The sequence below is a fragment of the Plutella xylostella genome, chromosome 20, assembly GCF_932276165.1.
Source record: "Plutella xylostella chromosome 20, ilPluXylo3.1, whole genome shotgun sequence".
Classification (NCBI taxonomy): domain Eukaryota; kingdom Metazoa; phylum Arthropoda; class Insecta; order Lepidoptera; family Plutellidae; genus Plutella; species Plutella xylostella.
The window spans coordinates 3029625-3045791 of record NC_064000.1 but is presented as its reverse complement, the minus strand read 5'-3'; the positions used below and the strand labels follow the sequence as shown (position 1 = coordinate 3045791).

The window sequence follows — 16167 nt, the reverse complement described above, 5'->3', positions numbered from 1 at the left end:
GAGGGCTGGCACAGTAAAATGAATCGTAAGATTCTCAGATATTCCAAACTATTACATGTTATTTATAAATTGAAAAAAGAAGCCGTGACTAACAATTTAAAAATAAAAGACGCCCAGGTACATAAATTTGTAACAAACACGAGAAAGATTGACAAAAAATTTGACAATTCACTGAAAATTCTGACAGAAGATTGCCTAAACGGACATATAACCATGTACGATTTTCTAAAAAGAGCAGCAAAATTAAGTTACCGAAGAAAATACAAGGCAGAATATACCGCGGATAGTTCCAGCGAATCCGATTTATCGTCAAGTGAAAGCTCTACAGAAGAATCGTATTTATCGGACCGAACAGTTTCGGGACGGAACAGTTCCAGCATTGAAGAGATGCTTCTGTAATCTAAATTCTATTCTTATTCTATTCTATTCTTGCGATCTGTGTATTTACTTCCCACGCTCTCAGTTCACTTCCGACAGCGCCTTATGTTTATCATCACGACCCATCACGTCCCCACTTTAGGCCTAGTCCATCACGCTAGCGGGTTGGTGGACCCCAACACAAGCAAGCTTGTACTGAGAGAGTTGTCGGGTAAGTGGGCAACCCGACTGTCAGATGTTTTCAAGCTGCCAAAAGGCCTCTAACTAGGCCTAACGACTGCTGCCGAAGCAGCAACCGGGACCCACGGCTTAACGTGCCGTCCGAAGCACGGAAGCGTCCAGAAAACAACCACTTGAAATCGGTCACCCATCCAATGGCTGACTGTGCCAGTTGCTGCTTAACCTCAGTGATCAGTTACGATCTCTCTATCGATCCTCAGTGATCGCCTTATGTTTGGAGAAGAATAATATTATTATATTAATATTTTTTTGTTATAACTAGATATATTGTTAAAAAGTGTTTTTTTTTGTTATGAGTAGATAGCTTATTAATTATTATACTTACCTAATTATTATCATTTTAAAATATTTTCTCGTTTTTTTTATATAAATAGTGGGTTATTTTTATGTCTTTAACATTAATTATGGAACTGCCTGTACCAACTGAAAATCTGACCTTGTTGGAAAATGACCTAGTTGGAAAATGACGTCGATGGAATCTGACGTACATAGAATCTGACGTTCATACCCGAAATCATCCGTTCAGCTCTGCCCCGCTCCGCTCGTGCTGTTTCCATTGAAGCAGAGCGGAGATTTGGAGCATAGTGATTGGACAATTCATGCACCGCTAAGCACCGCTCCGCCCAGCTCCGCGTCAATGGAAACGCAGCCTAAGGCAGCGTTCCCACTACGCCGGACCGGCAGATCTGCCCCGCCGGTAAATCTGCCGGAAGAGCTAGTGGCTGTACAATTTATATGAAGCTATTCACATTATCCCGGGTCCGGCATTTTTGCCGAGCCCGGCATTTCTACCGAACGTTTTGTCACTACAAATTGCCGGTAGAACGACCGGGCCCGGAGTAATGTGAACGAGTTTGTGCCGGTATCTGTCCCCCGCTCGCCCCGCTCGTGCTCCCCTCGCCCCTGGATGTAAAATGAAAAGAATGGAAAATCTTTCCCGTAAAATAGGGTATACAACGGGCAAAAAGGGGGTGTACCCAATGTTTTCTTTTATTTTGCCTTCTATTAAGATACCACCACAACACAACAATTTCGTCGTCCATTGTGCGCGCAGGTCCAAATTCAACTGAGGACTGTCTGAATTTCTTCCGGGATCCGATGTAATGTGAACACTCTGTCCGGTGTCCGGTTTTCGGCAGATCTGCCGGTCCGGCGTAGTGGGAACGCTGCCTAATGTGAACACTCTGTCCGGTGTCCGGTTTTCGGCAGATCTGCCGCGCCGGTAAATCTGCCGGAAGAGCTAGTGGCTGTACAATTTATATGAAGCTATTCACATTATCCCGGGTCCGGCATTTTTGCCGAGCCCGGCGTTTCTACCGAACGTTTTGTCACTACGAATTGCCGGTAGAACGACCGGGCCCGGAGTAATGTGAACGAGTTTGTGCCGGTATCTGTCCCCCGCTCGCCCCGCTTATTTTGCCTTCTATTAAGATACCACCACAACACAACAATGTCGTCGTATGTCTCGGTTGTCGTTTGCTGAGCAGAAAAAGAACTATACAAACCGGCTTTTAAATCTTCGCCACACGACTCGACAGTTGTGGTCAAAATTTTGGTTACCACCGAATATACCTGTACTTGCACTCATATTTATAACTTCCGCTCTTGCTACGTGTATTAGTTAACTATTTACACTCGCGTGGGGTCTTATTCGTCGCCAATATCATATTTTAGGGAAATTATAATAGAGTTTGTTTCAGCCATTCATATATTCAGTCATAAACAACCTAGAAGTATAAACAAACTATAAACAATCTTTTCACCAAAAAGGCCAAACACCACAGGTAGCCAGGCATCTTTCGTGTACTTCGGGTATACTGTTAAAATGAATATAACGTTACGTGCAGGCTAAGTAAGTAGGAAGGCTACGTAGGTAGAAAGGGGCATAGCAAATGCTGCAAGGGATGCAGTTGAATCGCCAAGACACGCGCCTGTACCTGTCCCTGAGGTCAACCGCGTTCCACGGCGAAGAGCAGAGCGACGACCATGCAGAGGTATGTACTTGTTTACAACTTTATATATTTACTTCTCTATGAACTTTATGGTTTAATTTATATATAGAGCGATGGAAAGAAAAAAGCTCTTTTTCCATACACGCTCTTCAGGAGTAAAGTAGGTGTAATGTCTGATATTAGGTAAAATAATAATATGTCATATGGTTTTAATAACTTTAAGAAATGTGCTCATACTTATAAAATATTTTATCTTGCAGGCTAACCTGCCAACACGGATATGCACACGCGGCAGCTCCAGAGAAACTCCGAGGCTCTCCGCGAAGCCCTTACAGAAAGCGCGAATACAATTGCGAACGCATTATTGGAGTCTGCTCAAATAATTGCTCAGGCTATAGACTCTCGTAGATAAAAACGACATAGTTTTTAGGTATATTTAAAATTTAATAAAATAAAAAACTAAAACAAAAAATCCCGTGTTATAACTCGCTGACGTGTGGCCCGGCCTTCCCGCACGAAATCGTTTGCAGGATCCATAGCCGGTTCCACTGCTGCGGCTGCGTCTTCCTGTTGATCCTCCTATTCATCTGTAGAAGGAAATGTCAGTTAACTGCTTTGTAGTTAGAATCCAAACGTTGCGAGTGCAGCTTTCGGGTGCCACTAGCTTTCAAATGTATTGAAAAGAAATGCCAATGATGTTGCTACACGTTACTATATAAGGGCATAGATCGATATAATGGATAGATCGATATATAGGAACCACGTCATGAACTCTGTTCGCTATATCTGCCAGTATCTTCAGTGTAGTAGACGGTTGTGCGGCGAGTATGGTTTGCGTGCTGTTCGGAAGGCGGCTTGACCAAACCGTTTTTATGAAGTCGTCAGGGACGTTGGGTCCAGCTAAGTTTTGCAGATGTCTGAGAAATTGAGTAGGTTTTCTATCTCCCAGTTCTTCATGCATAAGGAGCTGTAGAATCTTCTTCTCTTTCGACTTCGTAAGGCGTTTTATTAATTCTTCCTTGAATGTTTCATACATATCTTTCTCTGGAGGGTTCTCTATGAGGTCATCAACAATGTCGACGTACGGAGGTTCCAGGTAAGTAGTTGCATGATAAAATTTTGTCTCGTCCGATTTTATGCCAGCCAGTTTAAATTGACCTTCCAGTTGTTTGAACCAAATCATAGGTTTTTCTGCATAGAACGGTGGTACCTTAACTCCGACACGATAAACGTCGGTTGCCGTCGGTGCAGTGGAAACGCGCGATGGCGCTGCTGGAATGTTCTCGACGTCGTGATATTGCGGAGATGGCCCGCGTTCACGGGGCTCGGCCACATTGTCGTCGCTCGTTCTCACTTGTCTGCTTGTCATTGTGTTCGATGGGGTCACCAGTGTAAGTGTCTTCTAGGTATGTAGGTATAGTGCAGCTGGGTTGTAGCGGTAAAAATTATAACACCTTGGTAAGTTATTTATTTATTTATTTATTTATTTATTTATTAAGCTTACATATTAGTTGTAGTTTTACAATGAGTCCCACAAAACTGTTTGTATACAATTTGCCTGTGGGATCGGAGTCTCTTATACTAAACAAAATACTTTTTATGTTTTAGGTATTGTTATACATAATTGGTAATATCACAACAAATAATAAAATTATAATCTGAGGTGAACTTGTATCAAGGTAAGTTGAAGGTGGTTTATTTACAGGCACAGTAATTACAGTCAGAAGCAAGTATTTAACACAGATAGCGTAGAAGGAGAAATAGCACAAGCGGAAAGCGATATTATTTACGCGGCGTAAGCAAGCGAGAGCGGGGCGCAAACGAACGTGCGTTTCGCGTGGAGTGTGTATTTGGACTGCCTGCTGTAGACTTGGGTAGCTCGCGAGGGAAAGATAAAAATGACTAACTTCATCCCATATTTCCTTTCTTTCTTTTAATCACTTGAGACAACTATTTATCTTCTTATCACTTACTCACATAGACTATAGGGAGTAATATGAACCCGAGTTTCACCGAGACTCCGTGAGTAACTTCGTTCAGTGAATCGCTCTTGCACTTTCGTGTATATTTATCTCCCTCACCTACCGATTCCTAACAAAGAAGAAACGCATAAGAGTAAATTTTTTGTTAAAAAGTAATCTGAATTAACTTTTAAGAATGTCTAAACAGGATGCACAATTGATAACTTGATAAGATCTTTAAATTAAACTACTCAAATTACTTATGTTCAAATTCTAAGTATGATGTTTTAGAATTTTGTTTGAAAGGTATCTTTAAATATTTATAATAAATGGTTATTAACCATTCATGCATCTTTTTCACATTTTCATCGTTCCTTTCATCGTAGGGATTGAACTTTCAATTGATGCACTGAGCAATCTGAGCGAAAAGATAAGAAGATAAGAAAGAAAGATACGCATCTTTGAGGGAAATGAAATGTATCTCTCTTTTCTTTTTGGTGATACATTTTTCGCATGTCTAGCCGGCTGGCGGCTGCGGTCGCCCTGCGCGGGCGCGGGGCTAGTGAGTCGTGCCGTCTTCTTCACACCCGGCGGGCGTGCGCCAGCGCGCTGTCTCTTTCGCACTCATGGGCCTGCGTCATCCTTATCTATTGCGCGGTTGCATTACACCTTTTCTGACCGATAAAATATTTGAAGTCGCCCACAAATTTGTCTTTTTCTAGCGTGTGACGTGTGACTGATATGCTGGGGGCTAAGTACACGTGTCCAGCAATTCATCATTGATTGAAATTCAATAAAACTTACCGTCCAATGGCTCCAAATGCATGTTGTGGAGTGTGCAACAGGACAAAAATATTTTTGTTGCCTTTCGTGGCGCGTAATGTAGTGTGCGGTGTTTATGCAAGCACCTAAATTTATTTTTCAGACGCCCGAAACATTTTTCTATTATGTTTCGGGCGCGTATGTGCGCGTCGTTATACCGCGCTTCTGGACTGAGAGACGCAGTCGTCTGGCAGGGGCGTCAAAAGCCACGGCAGAGTAGGATATCCCTTGTCACCTGTAATGTAATATAACTGAGTAAGTGTAAGATTTTTAGAATAGATGATTTCGAGGAAGAAGAAGCCCCACTGTGGAAGATAGATTTTTAAAGCGTAATACTGAGTTTATTCCTGGTATTGATGTGCATGTTCAACCCTAGGGCACTTATCTCCAAGTAACCTTAAATATATTATTGAGTATTACAATTAGTAGGTAGCTATACTGCCGTCCTAAGGATAAACGCAGTAAGACGGGTTTAGGCGGTTCCGAGAAAAACGCGGTCAAAGTTTTGTGGCGATATTCTTCCATTTTTTTTTTGTTTTTGATCACATCTTGACGGTTTATACCTTAAACGAAAGAGGACCTTTGCCCCTATCTGGCACTCAATTTTAGACCAAAACTCTGCAATATAAAGACACAATAAACTCATTTATGTAGTTATTCTAAGTATATCCTAAAATATACTCAGAGAGGATACTTAGCAGAAATAAAGTAAGTACTTATTTTACTTCGTTTATGCTAAGTTACCATACAAAGTTATAAGGGAATTTTTTGTGGTTATCCTGATTTTACGACGAGTTTTGCTTCTCCTCTAAAACGTTTGTAGAATTATGAGATAAAGGGTAGCTAATGTGATTCTCTGATGTTTAAGCTCTATCATTGTAAAGTTTCACTCAAATCCATTGAGTAGTTTTTGTTTGGAGCAGTAACAAACATACTCACGAACTTGCGTATTATATATTTTCTTGCTTTTTCCCATTGATATTGTTTCGGTTTTGCAGGTTTCCCCGCGAGAATTCCGGGAAAAATGTAGTTTAATTGTTAATCTGACGTGTAAGCTCCATTGCTGTTTAGTTGCATTTACATAATTATGTTCAGTACTTTTTGAATGATAGGGGATCAAAAACAAACACCTCACAAATTATTGCATAAAAAAATATTAATTCATGTTAACTATGTCAGTTTGTTATTATTATAGTGGCAATAAAACAAATACTATGAATAATCAATTTATTAAAAAAAAACACTTGAGTAAAGTACCTAATATTTATCAAATAATATTTATTGTCTCTTAGTTATGGAAATAAACTCGCAGATGTGATATAGTTTTCTTTATGTTACTCACAATAACAACAACTCTTAACTAAAACTTAACATGTTATTCAGTCTTTTTTAATACTTATTAATTTTTTAAAAATCACAGACAAGTACTTCTTTAGTACATTTTCTATCAAAACAAATAAAAATGAAACTTAAAAAAATATTCTTTATAGTAACCAGCTTTAACATTATAATTAACAAATCGTAAATCAAAATGACTAAACATAAAACTTTCTTCTTTATAGAATTACAAATATTTCAAACATATATTTAAATCAACGAAAATAAAAATGTAATTAAAAATACAATCAACATAAAACATAAAACTTTCTTCTTAATTAACTACAAAAGATCACACACTGAAGAAAAGTATATTAATAACAATAAATCTAGTTTTAATAAATCTAATCATCTAACTCTTTTGAGAGATTAGCAGATACCTCGTTCGTAGGCAAATGTCTCCAGAATGGTCTCTTGCTGGGTAGCATCAGCGGAGCCAGATCTTTTACTATTTTCTCCTTTCTAGACGATGCTACGCCTCTTGGAGATTTTCTTTTTTCGGGCTCAGGGAAAGCCTTGTGTTTTAAAATCTTTAGTTGCAAAAAGTTTAGACTTGTAAACTCTTCTTCAGTGTGTGATATTTTGTAGTACAAATTGTACTCACCACGCACAACCTTAACAACTGTGAAATTCTTTACATATTCACGATCTTTCAGCGCTCGCATCTTTTGTTCTGAATGAAAGTCACAGTATTTGTAAAAATCACCCGTATCCATTACTTTTACCGTATTTAATCTCGAGTTTGATCTTTGAACGGCATCCACAAAATCCGTGAAATCACAAACATTTTTCATCTTCTGAAGAGATAACTCAACTTGGTGGTGGAAGCTGTCAGCTGAATTGAACGTATGTCCTGGTTCCAGATACTTTATAGTGATAGAGCGAGCTTCAATTAAATCACTGTTGACAATATCGACAAGAAACGAAAAGAGTGTCCAATTCTTGTTTTGTGAGCCCAAATCACCAAATGAATTTTATTCCGGTGGTGCAGTATAAAAGCTCTGTATGCTGAAACAATGTCATGAACATTCCGTCCTGAAATCGCTTCGTGCCACAAAACAGCGTACGGATTATTTTCTTTGGTACATCTGCCTAAAGGCGCAAATGTCTCATTAAATGCAATAATTCGAGGGCAGAATATTGCTAATTTGTAGCTGTCCATACGAGGTAGCATTACTACCTTTTGAAGATCCACACATACGTAAATGGTGTCGTTATCTTTATCTTCTTCAACGTTTTTCTTGTCCAGTTTGTATGCTTTCCTGCTGGCTAGGTAGCGTTTTCGATGTTCCACATTATTGATACATGTTGCACATGTTGCATTGGGAGCTTTATTGAATAGGCATTCATGTATAGTGTAAACAGCGCAAAGTTCACACTCTTCATCGCCCAATGCAGCGAAGGAAATGTTGAGGCTTTTTATGACTCTTCGGTAAACTTCGTAAGAGCATTCAGATTCTGGGTGCGATTTATTAAAATTGCGATGCATCATAGCAATAGTTATGTCGCTAGGTAAATATAGACGATGTGGCGCATGTTCACGGCGGTAATGCGAAATTGCAGGGTTATAAGTCTTGATATGTTTAGATATCAAGTCTTTATCTTTTGTCATTGCTGACCTGTCATGCCTTCCTCTTTTGTCTTTCAAGTCATCTTCTTCATCTAAATGAAGAACTCTAAAAATTTTTCCGTCATTCTTAGGATTGTAACCCAATGTTGCTAAAAAAAACGTCTTGCAGACCTGCACTGGATTTTTTATGCCATTGACAGTAAAAAAGTAATTAAAGGTCAGTTTTCGTTTCGGCTCTTTTTTTAAACATTTTCGGGAAGCGGCATCAGTGACGGTGACATTGTTTTTAATGAACTTGCCTTTACCTGTTGCATCTTCAGCCGAGTAAATGGAATTAATCACCTGACGCTGTTCAGTACTAATTTTTAAGCTACATAGCTTCTAACATGTAGGTTTACAAGGTTCATTCAGGGAGAGTTTTTCTATCATACTTATTCTTTTCTTTTCCTTTCTCTCTGTAAGCGATTCTTCTATTATTTTCCTTTTACGTATGGTGCCTTTGTTAGTCAAAGTTTGCTTCGACGCTTCATTTAATCTGTCATCACTTTGAATTATTGAAGGGGAATGCCTTTCTTCATTGGCTGTTTCTTGAATGATTTCGTTTTCAGTAAGAATTTGCACTGGATCACTTCTAACTGTCTCTGTTTCAACTCTTTCCTGGGTGTTGTTAGAGTATTGGTTTATTTGATATTCCGAATCTACAGCCTTAGCACCATTATCAGTGGCGGCTGCACCTTAAGTGCGCCCGTGCAACGCACTACCATTTAAAAACCTTCTGAATATGTACCTTCCTTCTTCCTATACCATACTAGGTATATCTAAAAAAAAACTCCACAAAAAATACCAATATAACAACCGTAATACCTACCCTAAACAGAAATTACATACATCGGATTATCGTCATGAGTTAAATGAAATCGAGCTGGCCTATTTTGATTTCTACTGCGAGAGAATTAGATCTTATTTTTGCTTAAACAAAAACAGCCTCGTGCGCTCGGATTGTCGCACGGCGCGAGCTCCTACATTAGTATGAAACAGGATGGAAATCGCCTGGCGCGTGAGACGGAAGATGCTCAGTACAAACTGTATGCAGTTCTAGGATAAATCCGTGCGCCGCACGCGACCGGAAATTTCCGAAAAAATACGAATGACGCCACGGGGGGCGCGGGCGGTGGCCTTGACCGGTGGCGTGACCTACGAACGATGCACTTGTCGTGTCATTGTCACTGTTTCACCTTTCGCGCGCGAATACGTAACTAATTAATTTATTACTCTAATTACTTATTAACTAAGAAAGTAGTAAAGATTTCATGAGTGTGTATGTGTGTGTGAGTGAAAATGAGTGCAAAATACAACATTGACTTCATAAAAAGCAATAGGACATTTCAAAATAGACTGGAAATTAAATCTGCTGGGCCGCCTCGCCCTTTTCTCAACTTAAAACAAGAGTGCAAAACAAAAAATAAAACTTATAACAGAATTTTCAAAAGTGAAATTTACAATAAAAAGAAATGGTTATGTGGGTGTGAGCGACTAAATTCTTTATTTTGCTTTCCGTGTGTTGTTTTCGGCGGAGAAGCAATTTGGACTGAAACGGGAGTGAAAGACTTAACGCATTTAGGCGAAAAAATAAAAAAAACATGATTCTTCGCAAGTTCACCTGCAAAATGTTTTGAGTATGTCTGTGTTGGGTACTGTAGATATCCGTAATCAATTGGATTCCGTGTATAGAGCCAACATACAAAAGTACAACGAACAAGTTGATAAAAATAGGTATATATTATCGCGGCTAATCGACTGTGTGAAATTTTGTGGTGCGTTTGAATTAGCATTGCGAGGCCACGACGAAACAAGTGAGTCGTTAAATGCTGGTGTGTTTCGTGGGCTCGTCGATTTTGTGTCTGAATTGGATGGAGTCATGAAGGAGCACCTTTCAGCATCTTCAGTATTTAAAGGTACGTCGAAAACAATTCAAAACGATATTTTGGACTCGATTTTGGCTGTGTACCACTCAGAATTATCCCAAAAGATAAAACAAAGTGATTACGTAGCAATTCAAGCTGACGAAACCACCGATGTTTCCACTGTTATGCAGATGGTACTTATTATAAGATATGAAGATAATGGGCACATATATGAACGGTTTTGGAAGTACCTGACGCCTCAATCACATTCTGCTGACGGACTTAGTTCTGCTATACTAACTGAATTACAAGACCTAAAAATAACTGCAGAACAACTCATAGCCCAATGTTATGATGGTGCCTCTGTGATGAGCGGAAATGTTGGTGGGGTGCAGGCCAAAATTAAAAGTCTATACCCAGGTGCTCAGTTTGTGCACTGCTATGCACACCAACTTAATTTAATAATTGAAAAAAGTGTGTGCCAAAACAAAACGGTACTAAAATTTTTTGCCAATCTCCAAACGTTTCCAAAGTTCTTTTCACGTTCAACTAAACGTACAGAGGTATTGAAAAAAATCGTGTCTAAGAGGATACCTGCCGCCCCGCAAACTAGATGGAACTTTAATTCTCGTACAGTAAACTCGGTTCATACCTACAAAGACGCTTTGAAAGAATGCATGACCTGCATAATAGAGACGGAAAATGATAACAATTCTATAAACCAGGCTGATATGTTACTAAGATATCTGAACGATACTACCTTTTTATACTGGCTCGACTTTTTTCAGTCCATTCTGCCACACTGTGAGATTTTGTTCAAACAGATGCAAACAAGGAATATAGATTTAGTGACAATAAAAAACAACATTGAAAACTTTGAAAAAAGCATACAGAATGCACGCAACTGTATTGACCAAACTGAAGAGCCTGCTCAGCCAGCATCAAGGAGAGCAATTCCAACTTCCAGTTCAACAGCAAAAGAAGTTTGCGATGTGATTATTACGCAAGTGAAAGACCGATTCCAGTTCAGTAATCATTTGATCGCCGCCAAATTGTTTTACTGCGAAAACTTTACTGCCTACCGCGCCACTTTTCCCGAAGAGGATTTCAAGACGACAGTTTCGACTTATGCTTTTTTGGAAAAGAACAAATTAAAAAATGAACTGTGCACGATTTACAATCGAGACGATTTTATAAATGCAAATAGTGCCATTGCAATCCTGCAATTCATTTATAACAATGATCTCTTGGAACCATTTTCGGAAACAACCAAACTATTAAAAATAATTTGCACTATCCCAATGACTTCAGTTGAGAGCGAACGATGTTTTTCGACACTGAAAAGAATTAAATCGTTTCTAAGAAACACCATGACCCAAGACCGGCTCAACGCACTTTCAGTGCTCAGCATAGAAAAAAAATTTATTCACTCGATGCCAGACTTCAATAAAAAAGTCATAGAACATTTCGCGTCAAAAAAAGAACGCAGAATTGATTTAAAATATAAATAAGGTAAAATATACTTATATTTTTTTTACTTCTAAGGCGGAATTTCACCAAACGCTAAACGTATTTAATAATAATGTCCTCCTAGCCGAATTTCGGCCACGGCGGCCAATCTCAATTGAGATCAGCCATCTACGCAGGAGTAGATTATAGTGCCCAAGTGTGTGCGCAGTACACAGGAGCACTCTCTGTTCCATCACTCTCATAGCCCAATGGGACGGATTGACCGACACGACTGGAGAGAGCTAGGCGCAGGACCGACTGCTTTACATGCCCATCCGACAGCATGGATCGTTTCTCTGTTTCGGACATCAGGTGATCAGCCTTCTATGTCCTAACCAAACTTAGAACCACAATTTAGAAACACAAATTGATGGTCCCACCCGGGAATCGAACCCGGGACCTCTGGGTCATGAAGCGAAGCTTCTACCACTAGACCACAGAGGCAGTTAAAACAAACGTATTTAGAGTAGCCTGTCAAACGTCTGTCAGTTAGTACTTAGTACAAAATGTATTAAAATTTTATTTAAATACAATTTTAAATACGTTTAGCGTTTGGTATAAGTGACCCTAATTGTATTCATCTATTTTTCTTCCAAAATTCACTAAACCCATAAAGTGCACCACCGGGTATCTGATGCACCAGCCGCCACTGACCATTATCACATTTTCTTTGGTTCTTTAACTTTGGTTTGTATACATTAGGTTTCGTTCTTTTAATAGCATTATTTTCTTCAATCGAAGTATCTAAATCAGTAGTGTCGTCTTCAGTAATACAATAGTTTTTGTCTTTTACACTGTCATCGGAATCAAAATCATTGAAAGTGATTACCTCATTATCAGATAAATTATCTATTGCATATGAATTTGATGGTTTGTTGTTTGAATTTCTCGGTGAAATACGCTTTTCAGGTATCATTTCAGGCGCTTCAATTCTTGAATCAGACGACGACGAAGAGCAGCTGCCTTTTTCAATTACGATAACAGACGTTTCATAAATGGGCTCTTCGTTGACGTTCTTTTTTAGACAAACTTTCAAAAAACTATCATTTATAAAATCATCTTCGCCTAAATCAGAATTTTCCACATATGACGTAGATTTATTATCAGGTGATACCGGCATTACCTCAGAACATATTAAATTAGGTATAGGCTCTAGATGCTGAGAATCTGCCTCCACCTGCCGCACTCTGGACATTATTAGATCGCGACGAGAACTCATCGTTCCGCTGCAACAAAATAAATTCCTTACAGTCTGTCTAAACTTGCTTACAGTCTGTTCGTAATATTATATCACAAACTAGCCGCTACCATCGCTTCGCCTTAAAATGTTTTCACGCGAAAGACTACCATACCCATACCATACCCTTCCTCGGCATTTATTATTATTTACTCAACTTTTGAAAAACCTTACATGATCTTCCATAAAAAATGCTAAATCGATTTCGTTCCCTTCCCTCTTCTTGCCCCTTCCCATTCATTGCCTTCTACTTATACGATCATCCATTCCCTCCCCTCTCTCCCTTAGCTACTCTTCATATCCTCACATCTTCCTCCGTTCATTCGTAGCACAAAACATACGAATAATAATATATATTATGTGGGAACACACACGACCATCATCTGGCCCCAAGCTAGGCAGAGCCTGTGTATTATGATGGGTATCGCACAGGCACAGCTGATATATCACAGATACATTCATACTAGGTACATACTTACATAATATATTATACTATTTAACACATTACATTTTATACTATTATTATATACATTTACAACACCAGCATTCGATCATCAAATACAAATCTTTTCTTAAAAATGTAGGTAAAAGCAGATGACCATCACATCTCAACGCAAGAATTTGTTGCTAAATAAACTATATTGTCAAAGAAAATTAGGTATTTATAACGCTGACATACAGCGGAGCAGAACACTATTCCTTCGTTGGATAAATGGTAACATTAGTAAGTACCTACTCAAGTGGTAACTACTGATTGCTACAAAATAATAGACTGTCAAAGCTGAACTGCACTTACCTCGGTCTTCATTTAGTTTTTAAGCCTCGTAAAACATCAAAATCAAGCTAAAGCTGATAGGTAGGTATATCCCTCGAATTGCTTCCGTTTGCGCGAAGTGTCAGGTGCAGTGCACACACACGTGGCGCCGTAGTGAATTGGGACTAGAATAATTTAATATCGTTATTATTAGGTAAGTACCTAAAATCCGTTAAACACATTGAGGTATGTAGGATATCTAGCAAAGATTCATAGCTTACCAAATAAAAAATTACTAACCTTATTTTTTCGCGCCAACGGTGGGACAATCCGACGTGTAGTCTACACTCAAACTCAGCACAGACTGAACTTCGACCACGCCAATGCCCGTTCCCCGCCTCTCCGCACACTCCACCGCCATCCCGCCTACTCCTACCCCCCAACCCCTCTGCACCTCAACGCGTTCGCTGCCTACGCGCACGTTGAAAACGACATAGTGGTAGTAGTGTAATGTTAATAGGAATAGTTTTTTCTCCTTTCAAGTACTATTAAAATGTACGACGAAACTATTATTAGGACAATTTAGATCAGTGTTTTATCATGTTCACAGTAAAGCAACTTTACTGCATTGAATTAATGACGTAGCATTTTGTCAAAGCTAAATAGGCATGCAGTAGAAATGACTTATACTTGATATAATACGTTATACCATCAAATTGTACATAGGTGATTCGTAAGTATGAGTGCAGTGTAGCTACCTTACTTCCTCCATGATACGTTAACCGAAACATTTAGGTATAACCACTGTCTTAACATTAACACAGTATAGCTACTTTGCTTTCAGTACAATACGTACTTTACTTAGTAAGAATTGATTACCTAACTTACTACAATTACAGTATGGCATCGTACTGTCTTTGAGGTAAGTTATCCAGAACATAATACCTAATGATCATTACTAAGTATATATGCAGGGTAGCGACTTACTGTATTTATATTATTTAACCAATAATATAAAATTTTGGCTTGTACGTAGTTAAATAACAGTATGGCATCATACTGTATTTAATACTATATAACTCTAATAAGTATAATTATTGGAAACTGCTAAGGCTAAATGTAGCATATCTTCTTACTGGCATTTAGCTAGGCTAAATTCAATTTTTTATCCTGTATATTACTCGTCATATTAGTCGTATAGATGTCATACTGCATTAAAGACATGGACACTGAATAAATACTTCTGCAGTAAGTGGATAGGCTTCAATCATGCTTAGTAACGAAAAAAAAAATCCCAAGTTACTGTAAATATAAAATTGCTAAAATTGCTTTAAAAGAGATAGAAACGAATGGGTAAGATCAAAATGTAGATCTCGTTACCGTGATCACGCCTATATATATGTATAACTCAATTTCGGAAAAAACCCGACTTACTGCGTTTATCCGTAGGACGGCAGAATAGGTACTTATATGATTGGACAACGTAAGTGTAAGTACCTATGTGAGAACAAAAGGTTGGGCTTATGAATCTATACCTTATTATATATAATAATATATATGATATATATGTTCTATTACCGAGCATCCACTGGTTTTCTTCACCAGCCACATACTCTGCCCGCAGGTGTTTATTGACATTTGACGCCCCCCAAACAGCTGCGTCGTGGGTCGACCCCGGGAAATTTGCGTTAACGTTGGTGATCCGGCCTTTTGAATCACAGCTCTGTAAAATTAATAAAATACGTAAAAATTGAGGTATACATATTTATATTTAAACATATTAACAGTACAGGTACAGTGTACTTAGGTGCAGAGTTATGATATCCATATAGGTATAGGTAATGCGTACAAAATATTGGTAAGTAGGTACCTACCCATATATAATTATATAGGTAGGTTTGCAGCTACTAGCTTCCTTTAATACCTACCTACAGTTAGTAGCTCGTACGTAACAAGGTAGATATACTTACTACTTGAGCATTAATGCTATAAGCCCCCTTTCTATTAAAAAAAAGGGATCGCGGTGCTGTTGGGTGTGTGATGGGCGGAGCAACAATACATATGTGCGTTCCATCAACAGCACCCAACACATCTTTAATGCCAAACTGGTCCTGAAATCTAAAAAGAAAACAGTTGTTATCTTAAATATTGAACCTACGAAGACTTAATACCGAATCCCAAATAGGTTCTAGATGGCCTATACTTAGGGTTGCCAACATTTTTTTACCAAATTATAGTATATTTCAAAATAAGTTATAAAAAATATAGGACACTAAAGAAAAATATAGTACATTTTTTGAAAATCGAATAAAACACTAATTTGTTACTCAGTTATTTTTATTTTTGTAAAAATTGTACTTTTTCGCACTTTTTGCATCTTTTAAAAGTTTTTTATCTAATATAAACGTATTAAATGCTTTTTCGCACTCTATGTTTAAGTTTATAAAAATAAAGAGCTCATTT

General features: G+C 38.4%; 1 long non-coding RNA gene across 1 annotated transcript; it reads right to left on the bottom strand.

Annotated features, from left to right (window-relative positions):
• Positions 1-2863: 2863 nt before the first annotated feature.
• Positions 2864-15902, bottom strand: LOC119691635. Its single transcript, XR_007267484.1, has 4 exons — positions 15675-15902; positions 15283-15427; positions 5336-5588; positions 2864-3157 (listed from the first exon to the last, which is right to left on the bottom strand). It is a non-coding gene; the product is annotated as an uncharacterized LOC119691635 (long non-coding RNA).
• Between the last annotated feature and the right edge of the window lie 265 nt (positions 15903-16167).